At 52.9% G+C, this 12,528-nt stretch overlaps 1 protein-coding gene and 1 non-coding gene across 3 annotated transcripts in view; one reads left to right on the plus strand and one right to left on the minus strand.

Moving 5' to 3' along the window:
- Positions 1–12,528, minus strand: part of CTNNBIP1 (catenin beta interacting protein 1) — a 42,568-nt gene that overhangs the window by 2,548 nt on the left and 27,492 nt on the right. The window lies entirely within an intron of this gene.
- On the plus strand, positions 9,816–9,887 carry TRNAA-UGC. Its single transcript has one exon. It is a non-coding gene; the product is annotated as a tRNA-Ala (tRNA).

Consider the following 12,528-nt stretch of genomic DNA (forward strand, 5'->3'; position numbering starts at 1 on the left):
AGGTCGTGCAGTGACTGCAATGACTATTTAACAAGACACCTGAGGCAGCGCCACACTGCCAGCTGGTCACCCCATCCCCAGCTGGGGTGGGGAAGGCTGGGAATCCACGGCTCCCATTTACAGAGCCTCCCATTCAGCTGCTGGAGCCGGGTGCAGACAGGAACCACAGAGCTGCTGCCCATTCGTGCTCTGTTGTTCTTACAGGACGTGCTGTTTTCCAGGCCTCACCATCAAGGATCTGTGTTCCTTTGGGGCCGAAGAGGGAACAGGCCCTTCCTGACCTGTCCTTATCACTGGTTGGCTGGGAACTTGTCTTTCAACAAGGGCCTGCCTGTGCGACCTCGAGGTGAGGCTGCTGCCCCTCCCGCTCCTCTTCTCCATGGAATTTGGGCCACTTACCTAATGGGGAGGGCAACCTGTTCAGGTACTTATGATCCAGCCTCTTAGAGCTTCAGAGCCAGGAGGGATCTCCAAGGTTGACCCTCATGGTCCCTCCTTCTCCTTTAAACACCAGTATATGGTGGCTTCCTTGGACACTCTCACTGTCCTGGAAACATGGGGCTCGCAATGGGAAGATGCTGCAGAGAAGTCAGTGGGCCTAGCCCACCGCCTCCGGGCTGTCAGCCAGGCTTACTGCCCCCTTTTACGCATGAGACTGGTCCACACCATTGGTACCTCTGCTGACACTGTCTGGAAATGGGCTCAGAGCTTCTGCTTGTCCTTCCCCCCTGGATGCGGAGAGCACAGGAGGTGGGGAAGAAGCCGATTAGTCTCTCCTCTTCCACACTCTCTGACCCGTTAAAAGATAAAGAAAGGCAAAACCAGACAGAGGCATCACAAGCAAAGAGAACTACAGACCAGTGTCTTATGAATACAGACATTCATGACACCTATGATATGCAAAAATGCTCACAACTACTAGCAAACTGAATACAGCAACATAAAAAAGGATTATACACTTAGACACCGTGACATTTATCCCAGGAATGCAAAGTTGGTTTAATATCCCAAAATCAATTAATGTAACATCCTATCAATAGGAAAAAGGACCAAAAAAATCATATAATCATCTGAATAGACACAGAAAACACATCTGACAAAATTCAATACTCGCTTATGATAAAACACCCAGCACGCTAGGAATAAAAGGGAACTTTCTCAATCTGATAAAGGGCATTTAATAGAAACTCACAGATACCATCATCCTCACTGGTGAAAGACTGAAAGCTCTCCCTGCTTCAAGATTAGAGCCAAGAAAACAATGTCCACTCTCACCATTTCTATTCAATATTGTGTTGAAGATTCTATCCAGGGCAATTTGGCAAGAAAGAGACATAAAAGGCATCCAAATTGGAAATGAAGAAGTAAAACTCTGTTTGTAGATGATGTGGACCTTATGTAAAGAAAATCCTAAGAAACCCATTAAAAAAACTATTAGTCCTAATAAATAACTTAAAGTTGCAGGGTATAAGATCAATATACAAAAATCATTTGTATTTCTATACACTAGCAATCAATGACCTGAAAGTGAAATTAAGAAAACAATTTCATTTACAGTAACATCAAAAATAATAAAATACTTAGGAATAAATTTAACAAACCAAGTGTGAAATTTGTGCTCTAAAAAATATAAAACATCATTGTTCAAAACATCACTGAATGAGATTCAACACAATTTCTATCAAAATCCCAGCAGCCTTTTTTGCAGAAATTGACAAGCTGCTCCTAAAATTCATTTGGAAACACAAAGGATCCAGAATAGCCAAAATAATCTTGAGAAAGAAGAACAAGGTTGGACCCACACTTTTGGATTTTAAAACTTACTACAAAGCTACAGTAAACAAGACTGGGTGGAACTGGCATAGATCAGTGAAACAGAATAAAGAATCCAGAAATAAACCCTCCCATTTATGGTCAATTAAGTTTTCACAAAGGTTTTTGTGGTTCAACAGGAGATAACTGAACAAATGGTGCTGGGACAACTGGATATTCACATGAAAAGGATGAAGTTGGACCCTTGCCACACACCATATACAAATATCAACTCAAAATGGACCAATGACCTAAATATAAGAGCTAAAGTTATAAAACTCTTAGAAGAAAACACAGGAGTAAATCTTCATGACCTTGGGTTAGGAAATGGTTCCTTAGATATGACACCCAAAGCACAAGCAACAAAAAATATAGATAAATTGGGCTTTATCAAAGTTAAATGCTTTTATGCTTCAAAAAATACTGTCAAAAAAGTGAAAAGACAAGCCACAAGATGGGAGAAAACATCTGGTAAGGGACTTATATCTAGCATATATAAATAACACAACTCAATAATAGTAAAAAGCAAACAATCCAATTTTCAAAATAGGCAAAGAACGTGAAGAAACATTTCTCCAAAGAAGATGTATGAATGGTCAACAAGAGCATGAAAAGATGCTCAACATCATCAGTCATTATGAAAATGCAAATCAAAACCACAATGAAACATCATTTCATACCGACTAGACAGCTGGGATCCAAAAGACAGACAATGACAAGCACTGGCAAGGATGTGGAGAAACTGGAACCTCAGATGTTACTGGTGGAACATCAAATGGTACAGCCTCCAGTCCTGCTCCACCCGCAGCCTTCCTCATCTCAGCCGATGGCACCTCCATCCCCTGGTTGCTCAGGTCAAAAACCCTGGGGTCTTCCCAGTTCCCCTCTCTCTCCAACACACTCCACATACAACACATCAGCAAATCTTGCTGACTCTACTTTTAAAAGGTATCCTGAATACATGACGACTTCCTCTACCACCACCCTGGTCCAGGCCACCACAACCCCTCAACTTGCCTCCTGTACTCTCTGTTCCTGGTCTCCCCACTCTGGCCCCTAATGGCCCACTCTCCACACAGCAGTCAGACCTTGCCACTTCTTTGCACAAAACTCTCCAAAGGCAGCTTATTGCAAGATATCTCATCATACTTAAGGTAAACTCCAAACTCCACATCATGGCCACAAGACCCTGCATGATGGCCTCTGGCTGCCTCTTTACCCTCTTTTATACACCCCCTCCCACCCCTCAATCCACTGCAGCCATATGGGCCTCCCGGCTGTCCTTCAGGCACAGGAACTTGCACTGCAGGGCCTTTGCACCTGCTATTTCCTTTGCCTCAGTGCTGTTTCCCAAACCCATCTCACAGCTCTCACACCTCATGCCATTCTCTGTGCAAAATCACCTCCTCAGGCCCTCCCTGACCACAGCTCCTACACCATTATTTATAGGATGCCTTACATCATTCACAGGATGAACTGTTACAGATGAGGAGCCTGAAGCTCAAAGAGACGAAGCAACTTAGTGAATCAGAGGCAGAGGGAGGACCCGACGCAGACTCTGTGGACCACTCTGCATCATGCGCTTTGTCGTTTCCCAGAAGAAGGAAATAATGGTCCTGCTCCAGTCACCCCAGCACGGGGGCCGCTCAGGCCTCCCAGCAGAGGCTGCACCAGTTCACCCAACCCTGTTAGAGTGGAACCGAGACCCAGGATTTAGAAAGCAACACCAACGCAGCCCCGGGATGCCTTGGAGAAAATTCAACATGGAATTCAGAAGGCCAACCAGGAGAAGCCCAGAGCCCAGACCCCTGCCCCGTGCCCTGGCCTAATGCTCTGCCAGGTGTCCCCTGTCCCATGGTTCATCTGCCACGGAAAGCAGGGCCAAGGCACTGGTGAGGACACAGCTCTCTGAACCAGCGCAGGGCACCCAGTGGGCCATCCCATCCCACATCCCATGCCAGCTTGGCCCCTTTAATGGAGTTCAGTCAAGTGACTGGGGAGAGAAAAATGACAAATATTCAGGAGCTTAGAAAAGGGAAGCTGGCCCCTAGCCGGGGGCGGGAGAGAGACAATGGGGTCACTGGTCTGTTTGCAAGCTCAGGATGAATTCACACCAGCAGACTCGAAAGCCCAGCGCAGGCTCCACACAGCAGCACCACCCTCGGCCCGCATCCCGGCTCACTGAAGGGGATCAGCACGTTGCCATCAGGAAGCCAGCTCACCACAGGGTGCTGCGGCACAGGGGGCAGGGAGCAGTGGTTTGGAGAAAGGCCCCAGGGATGAAAAAGAACAGGAAAAAGGAACAAGGAGGTGGCTGCAGCCCTGATGCGGATGGATGGAGCAAGGGGACACACGACCTCTATTTCTCCGACCTGGCTGGGGAAAATCCTAGCGGAGTCTCTCGCCCTCTTCCAGGAAAGGCACAGACCTGGAGCCCACGTGGAGCTGGCTCAGCTCCCAGGGCAGACGAGGACTGCTCCTGACACCACCCTCCCTCTCTCTCCAGGAGGGACCTGCAGGGAGAGAGACCAGGTGGCGGGAAGGAAAGGACAGGCCTCCTGGGGGCTGTGATATGCTGCCAGTGCGGCTCCTGCCTACATCCCACCGAAGCACCAGGCTGCAGGGGAACAGGCTGCAGAGAGCTTGTCCAGCTCCTGCAAAGTCCGGCTCGGAGGAGCCGGTGCTCAAAGGTGGCTGGAAGGAGAAAACAGCCCTGAGGGTAAATCCTCCCCAAGAAACTGACAAACCCTGGTTCAGCTTCCAAAGGCTTCCAGCTCCAGGGCCCCGCAGTTCAGGACACAGCCCTGTACAGGTGTCACCAGAGAAGGGGGGACTCCCAGCACCAGCATCAGCCACAGCTGGGGACACCCACATCACCCGGTGCAGCCATGGGTCCTCCCAGCCTCTCTGAGATGCTCGCACCCATCACTGACTGGAGATACCCAGGAGACTCCATGCTGGGCTCCGGGGTCTTGTGGCTCCTGACCTTCTGAGGGGCCCAACCCTCCTAATGAGGTAAATGCTTGGGGCCTGAAATACTCAGAAATACAGCCCTGACAGCCTAGCGTCTCCCAGCTCCTGCTAGAGATGGGAGACAGCATAGGAAGTTAACTTTGGCCAAAGTTCTTGAAAACCGTCCGGGAGACCCAACCTGCCAAGCCCGGGTCACCCTCCCCGCACGGCCGACCAGCACAGAGGCAACACAACCACATGCTCCAAAGCGTCCGGGGTAATTCCCGTTCCTGATGTCTGTCCCTTCTCTGACCACATGATTTTTGGTGTTGGTACTTCCTCCTTGTCCCCTCAGCTCATTATCTTGCTGTTAATACCAACTAGCACCTGCTGCTTGGTTACCCAAACTGCGGGCTCAGCTACCAGTCTGGGGAGGTGAGCCAGGCAGCAAGGCTCCTGGAAAAACAGGTCCCCGCCACTCCTCCAAGGGCGAGAGTTTCCACTGGGATGAGGCTCGGGCACCAGCTGGGACTAGGCCTTCCCCCAGACAAACCCAGACCCGCTGGGTGGCACGTGCTAGTTTTTAGCAGCCATGGCCTAGGGACCCGGGGGTTCTATACATCTCAGCTCTGATGCCCAAAGTTCCCAGGGGATGGCTTTTACCAGAGACAGCATGACACTGGTTGCCATGGGGACAGTGCCCTGGATCCACCAAGGTCTCAGCAGCCAAAGCAGCCTCCAGGCTCGATGGCGCCTACTGGGCTCCAGGCTGACAACCACATCATCAGGCACTGGGGCTGCCAGAAGGTGGGGCACGTCGGCCAAGACATGGGGGCAGCCCCTGGCAGGGGTACTGGGCCTCCTGACAGGCCGATAAGGGCCTCTCCAGGCATGGGCTCCCTTGCTGGATCCTGGTACCGGGGCCTGAGTGTCACCGTGCCTACTCGTGTGACACAGGGCAAGTCCCTGCACGTCCCCCTAGGTTTCCGCATCTACAAAACACCTGTTCCACCCATCGGACTGACCAGGATAACGTCCGCAGCAGAAAGCATCACAAACAGCACCTTGTGGGGTCATGACTTGGGGTTCTATCACACCTACTCTGCTCTAGTCCCATGCTCCCCCAAACCCACCTCACCTCCTCCCACACCCCCACTGGGCCCAACACACCCATCCCACCTGTGGGGTTTGGTTTCCCAGGTGAGGTACCCACTGTCCTCGCTCAATTTTCTCAGCTCGCCAAAATGCAAGCTCTCCTAGACCACCGAGCTTGGCTGTGCAGAGAAGGGACTGAACCTGGGAGGCACGAGCGGATCCCTCCAGGGGTCAGTAAGGGCCAGGTCTTGACCTAAAGTCCTGGCATCTTGTCAAATTCTGCTGGGCATCACAACCACCCTGGTGGCCTGTTTCAAATGCAGATTCCCTGGCTCACTTGGCAGACACTCTCATTCAGCAGGGCTGGGCTGGGGCCTGGAACCTGCATTTTAAGCAAGTACTCTTGGTGACTCCGATGCGGTGGTCTGTGGCCCACACTCCGAGAACTCAGTGCTACAGATGGTCCCACCCCTGAGCTGCTGTCCCTTCCTGGCCAACGTTCTGAAAGTGACATCTGTTCGGCTTCCATCTCCCCAGCCCTCGGCAATCTGCCTCCAGCCAGGACCCACAGAAACTGTTTTGGGAGAAGTCACCACTTAATTATGAGCCCAGGGGGCCCTGAAGACGACCTGGCAACCCCTCTGCGTTCCCCTGCTGGCCTCAGAGCTGCGCTCAGGGGGTTCCCACCCCTCTCACCCTGCCCACTTTCCCTGGGGGCCTCACCCACACCCAATCCTCCAATCTGCTCCCTCCTGGCATCTGGGCTCTGACCTCACCTCCATCCCCCCACAGACACCTACCACTGGGAGCTCCTCCTCCTACCTCCCCATTGCAGCTGCTCAGATCAGGAGCCCCGTCCATGGGGCCCTCACCTCAAACCCCATCCCCACCTGCCTCAGCTGTCCTGCCTCTGAAGTCATGCACATCACCTCACACAGGACACCGCCGTGACCTCCCGGCTGTCTCCCTGCCTCAGCCTCTGCCCTGTGACCTCGCCCCAGCACGCAATCCACCAGCCCGGCCATCCCTCCCCTTCAAGCCCTGGTGACCCTCTGCGGTCTCATCTCTGGAAGAAACTGTCCAGAGCCTGTCTGCCTTTCCGGGCACTCACCACCCACACCAGCACCTTAGGGGAACCCAGAGACACCTGACACTCGCCCCTGCTGGGTAGGCTCCAGGGAATCCCTTGGCTTGCGCCCTCCTCCTCCCCGCTGTCCACATGCACTCCTGGGCATCCTTCAAGACCCGGGCACAGCACCTTTTCTCTGGGGCTTTCTAGGTGAGTTCCCTTCCCTCAGGGTTTGCTATCCTGTGATCGGTGCCCAAAGCTCTTTATGTGTTAGTTCCTGTTTCTGTCTGCTATCCTGGGTCGGCAGCTCAAGGCCAGGGGCTGCCGCCTGGCACCCAAATCAACAGGTTCACACAAGGGTGCCTGTGCCTCCGCCAGCCCGAGGGGCCGTGGACGCTCTTCTCCAGGACAGAGGGGCACACGGCCTAGGGGGCCTCAGCTCTCAGGTCTATACAACAGAACCCGTCACTGGGGTGAAAAGGGGTCAAAGTCGCCCTTTACAGACGAGAACCAGATGCCGAACTGACCATCGGGCCCTGCTGGTGGAGCACGCTCCTGACCCTTCCTTGGGGTTTTTTTTTTTCTGTGACACAAGTTATCACATACCAAGTCCTTTTGGTTGATTTTTCAGTTGGATTCAGGGTATGTGTGACTTTTTGGTTTAATTTTGTTGTTACTAGGTTACAGGTAATTCTCATGTAAGTGTTGATTAAAGTTAAAAGATATTAGCTTCTCATCCCACCAACTGGAACTCTCCCGGGCCTGACTGCAATTTCAGTCCAGAGCTGGTGATCACCTGGAGCCTCTGGGAGACGCCTCGGAGCAGCACATGGGCGGGGGGGGGGGGATCCCCAAAACCCCAGCAGGTGGTCCCTGTGGTGCAGAGGCCCTGCAGAGGGGGGAGCCTCTTCCAGGACTCGACCCCTGAGTCTCAACCTACACAGGGATCTGAGGTACCCCCTCTCCGTGCCAGTCGGACCTCGGGCCGAACGTGAGACTGTGAGCCCAGCACAGACCCTGGCTGGCCCCACGGGGCTCCTGACACGATGTACTAACAGCTACGTGGAAGGAAAGATCGCAGGCAGTTCAGAAGCGAGAAGGAACCCAGGCAGGCCCCGGGAGGGGTCAGGGGGCGGCATGGAGGAAGAGAAAGAGCAGAGGCTGGGGGAGTGTGGGAGAATTCCCGGAAGAAGGTGGCTGTGAAATGGAGAAGGTGGTGCCAGCACTGCCACCCGAGGGCTGCAGGGAGGGTCAAGCGGGGTGACGAGCAGAGGGGTACCCAGCTCGGTCCCCAGGAGCGCGGTGTGATGGGCGGGCCGTTTCCTCAGGCCGCTGGCTCCCTGCTGGGTTGCCCATGACCGCAGCTATTTTAACAAGGTTCTCAGTGTAACCCTGAGACCAAATGACCTATTTTAGGCTCTCTGGCAGCATACCCTGAGCCCGCAGCCGTGGCTTCCAAGGGGAAAAGCTAGCAGGGCTCAGGGACCGCCCAGCTGGCTCAGGCTGGGGACCTTCCCTGGAAAGTCTCTTCGAGAAAGAGTGTCATCAGACCTGAGGAGCCACAGTGCCAGCATCACAGTTCCCAGGGCCAAGAAGTGGGGAAGAGAAAGGACAGAAGCTTCCTTAACAAAAGGGGCCACACCTAGATGGGGTCGCTCCAGTCCTGGGACAGCGGGACAAGGGTCTATATGGAGCTCAGCACGAGGATGCCAGTTCTGCAGGCCACTTTGCAGGGTGCACTGGGGGCCTGGAACTGGCGCTCACTGGGCACCCATCCCCTGTGCAGTGCTGGCACAGGGAGAGACCTGGAGCTTGCAAAGAACCAGCATGTTCAAAGGCACCTGTAGGTGAAGGGCCTAGAATAACGAGGCAGCAGGAAACCCTTCCAATTTTTTGATGCCCTCCTGAAATAGTATGTTAACTGCCTAAATCACACTCAGGTAAAGCACTGTTCTGATAAAAAATGCATATGGCCTGGGGGGGAGGGCACAGCTCAGTGGTAGAGTGCATGCATAGCATGCACAAGGTCCTGGGTTCAATCCCCAGTACCTCCACTTAAAAAAAAGAATAATAAACAAACAAACAAACAAAACATGCATGGCCTATAAGCCACTCCCAGATGTTCTTTGTTTGCCACACCCGGGACCCACATGACCCGTTTTATGGCCGTGAGCGTGTTACTTAACCTTTCAGGGCCCATTTTCTCATCGTGGGCATCAGACAGCACCTACCTCCTCACAGGGCCATCGTGAGAATTCACTGGGATAACGTGTGCTACTTAACACGGAACCTGGCAGTGTAGTAGGAGCTCAATAAACGTTTGCTACTATTGTAATTAATAGCAGAAATGAGGAACAAATGTCCAGCAGTAAAGGATGGCTCAAAAAACCGTGGCACAGCCAAACAGCTGCGTATCACGTGACTGCTAAAATGCTTTCCTGAAAATTGCTCAAGGACATGGTAAAATTATCATAAGTGAAAAATGGATATCAAAAGGGATATCAAAGTGTTCACACTGTATGGTCTCAGTTTTATAACGGAAATATATGCATATTTTTAAAAGGCTGATGGGGAATGAACACAAGGTAACAGTGATTCTAGCTATGTGGCAGGAGTCAATTAGCTAAGTTTTTCTGCTATTTCTGTCTTTCCCAATGACTTTCCACAGTGACTATGCGTTACTTTACAGCCGGGGAAAACGACTGATAACGTGACGGAGAGAACAGAACCGACAGTAAGGAAGGAATGAACGCAGCGTTCTGCTGAGCCTGCTCTGGAAGCTACGGCCCTCCTCCCCTGAGCCTGCAGCTGGGCCTTCTCAGCCAGGCGACCTTCCCAGAGCAGCACTGATTTCCTCTGGTTCAAAGAATACACAGAAGAGCAGGGGGAGGGTATAGCTCAGTGGTAGAGCACATGCTTTGCATGCACTAGGTCCTGGGTTCAATCCTCAGTACCTCCATTTATTATTAAATAAATTATTAAATAAACCTAATTCCCTCTACCATCCCCCCCCCAAAAAGAAGAGCAAGAAGAGCAGTGTATGACGAGGGGAAGAAGGTGCTCCAGGGGGATGAGCAGAGAGAGGTAGAAGGTGGAGGGGGAAAGAGAGAAGGAGATGGGTGGGGAGATTAAGATGGCTCAGAGCAGCAGAGGCCAGGCAGGCCCACTGTTCAGTTCACACTGGGGAGCCACTGGGCCCTCTGCTGGAACCATTCAGTGAGTCCCAGAGGTGCAGGTCCATGCACTCCAGCGCCTGCCTGGACCCGGCAGATACTGAACATGTTCACCAAGGGAAGAATGGGGTGGGGGGAGGCCAGAAGACTTGGACACGGGGCGAAGGGCAGGACCACAGTGAGCGAGAAGTTCCAGCCCACAATCCTACCTGGATCTGGGGAGGGCAAGCAATGCTCCCAGTACCAGACCCCTCCAGCCCCAGAGGGGAAGCATGTGCGGGTCTAGAGTTGGTGGGTAGAATCCCAGGACCAATGCCAAGCTCTGACCTGTTGGTGGGGAGACCTAGGCCCCCTACTGACAGCAGCTCGAACAGGAGGAGAGCACGGGCATTTGCTGAGAGACAGTGCCACCTAGTGGCAGGAGGCACTAATGCCAGGTTTCTATGGGACCATGGTGCCCATCATACCCCCTGCTCCTAAGCCTTTCTGTGCCTTTCATGCTGGGGTCTCTTGCTATTGGAAGCAATGATCCACGGCTTTTGCCACCCGGGCAGCACCTGAGCCTGTGACAGAAACTCTCCCTGTAGCATCAGCTGAGGTCAGCTCTGCCAGTGGAGAAGGGTGGTCAGGCTAGAATTTTAGCCGAGACCCATTTGGCTCCATGGCATGGGCAGAAATATAGGGTCCTGCTCTCAGGCTTGTACTTCCATAGTGGGAGAGACGGAACTGACAGCTGTTTTGTTTTGATTGTGTGTTTGCTTGTAGTGTCTTTAGGCACAAAGAAAATACAGGAGCTCTTCCCAGCACCACCACCCCTTCCCTCTCGACCCCCGACTCCAGGGGAATTCTCCCTCAGGCCTTTCTGCAGCCCACGTCTTCCTGTGAGGTTCAGGTCAGAGGTGACCGTGGGGGTGAGGGGCAGGCTGAAGGGCACTCTGTAGCAGAGAACCATCTCCCCAGAGATTCTCCCCGAGCTCCAGGTTCAGTTCCAGGAGTCTGTTCCCTGGAGAGAGACTATCTGAAGCCAGCCTGGCTGTCTGGATGCCCCACACCCAAGGGGGCGTGGCTTCCAGGGCCCACGAAATGACACCCACATGCCCATGGCTCCCTCCTGACCGCTCAGCAGTTTCAAGGCCAGGTGAGGTCACCATGACCTCCTTAAACAATTTAACAGAGCTCGTTTTTATTTTCAGTTGTCAGTGTAGCTAAGCAAGATGAAGAGTTCTCTTAAGAATACTTCAAAAAACTTCCCCTTAAATTATAAAATAAATGTATGTGCAACATTAAAAAATTAGTTTTACCAAAATGTGTGACTTGGAAAGTGGAAGTGCCTTACGTAGTTCTACCCTTCATCAAAATTTCCTATCAACAGGCCAGGATACACTCTTTCAGCTTTTTCTGTTCTCTACAAGGACATGCATGAGTGTGTGTGCTCCGGAGGGGGGGGAGGGTATATGTGGTGGTGTCTTCTACACTGACATACAGCTGTATAGCTTATTTTGACTTTTTCTATTAAGAGCATTCTACGAGAGGCATTCTTACCACCGCAGCTCAAATTCAGGTTAACGCAGTGACCCAAGACTAGGAGAGGGAGGAAAGGAGATGCTCCAGGGACTCAGAAGCCTGAGGGTTTCAGGTGGATATGGTTCAGGACCAGGGAGCAGGGACCCATGATAAAACCCAAATCAGCCCTGGAAGAGAAAAGACCTCTCCCCAGAAAATATCCCAGCAGGAGGGCAGGGGCAGACTCCACACCCCTCATCTCCTCCGCAGCCGGCTGACGGTGCACTTGGGACAGAACAGGCTGCGGCATGAGTGTGGCCTGGGCAAGCTGTGCACGGCCAGCGGCTGTCCCCGGGAGCTGCCCACGCCACTAGAACACCCTGTACATTTCTGCTGAGTCAGGTGCACAGGCCGGGTCACACCCAGCGTCAGAGCACGGGAACCGGGCACCGGGCCAGGGCAGAGCCCTGCAACATCCAGAACAAGGGCAGCCTCAGGAAAAGCAGCCCCATGCGCAAGACCTGCCCTCCCCCATGGCCTCCGGGACCAGCGGACACGCTCGTCAGCACTCTGCCCCTGGGAGCCCACTCCCGCCAGGCAGCCCACCAGCCGCACTAATGGCCAGTGATTCCAACCAAGCATAGTAAGAACCAAAGGAAAGGCCTAGATGGAGGTGGTGGTCAGGATATGGGGCCACAGGGTCAGCAGGATAAGCCTTCTGGAAAGGGAGAGCCCCATTAAGGGTCTAGCAGCTTCCTGGACAGTCAGGAATGAAGTCAGCTCTGGACTCGGGCTGCAGGTTTGCACCCTGGGCCCCCTGGTAACCGGCTGCAGTGACTTACTGCTTCTGAAGCCCAGCTTCCTTGCCTGCTAAGTAGAAATGAAACAGCTGGTAGCTACCTATGGTTAAATGAAACGCTGTGG

Source organism: Camelus ferus, chromosome 13 (genome assembly GCF_009834535.1).
Source record: "Camelus ferus isolate YT-003-E chromosome 13, BCGSAC_Cfer_1.0, whole genome shotgun sequence".
In the NCBI taxonomy this organism is placed as follows: domain Eukaryota; kingdom Metazoa; phylum Chordata; class Mammalia; order Artiodactyla; family Camelidae; genus Camelus; species Camelus ferus.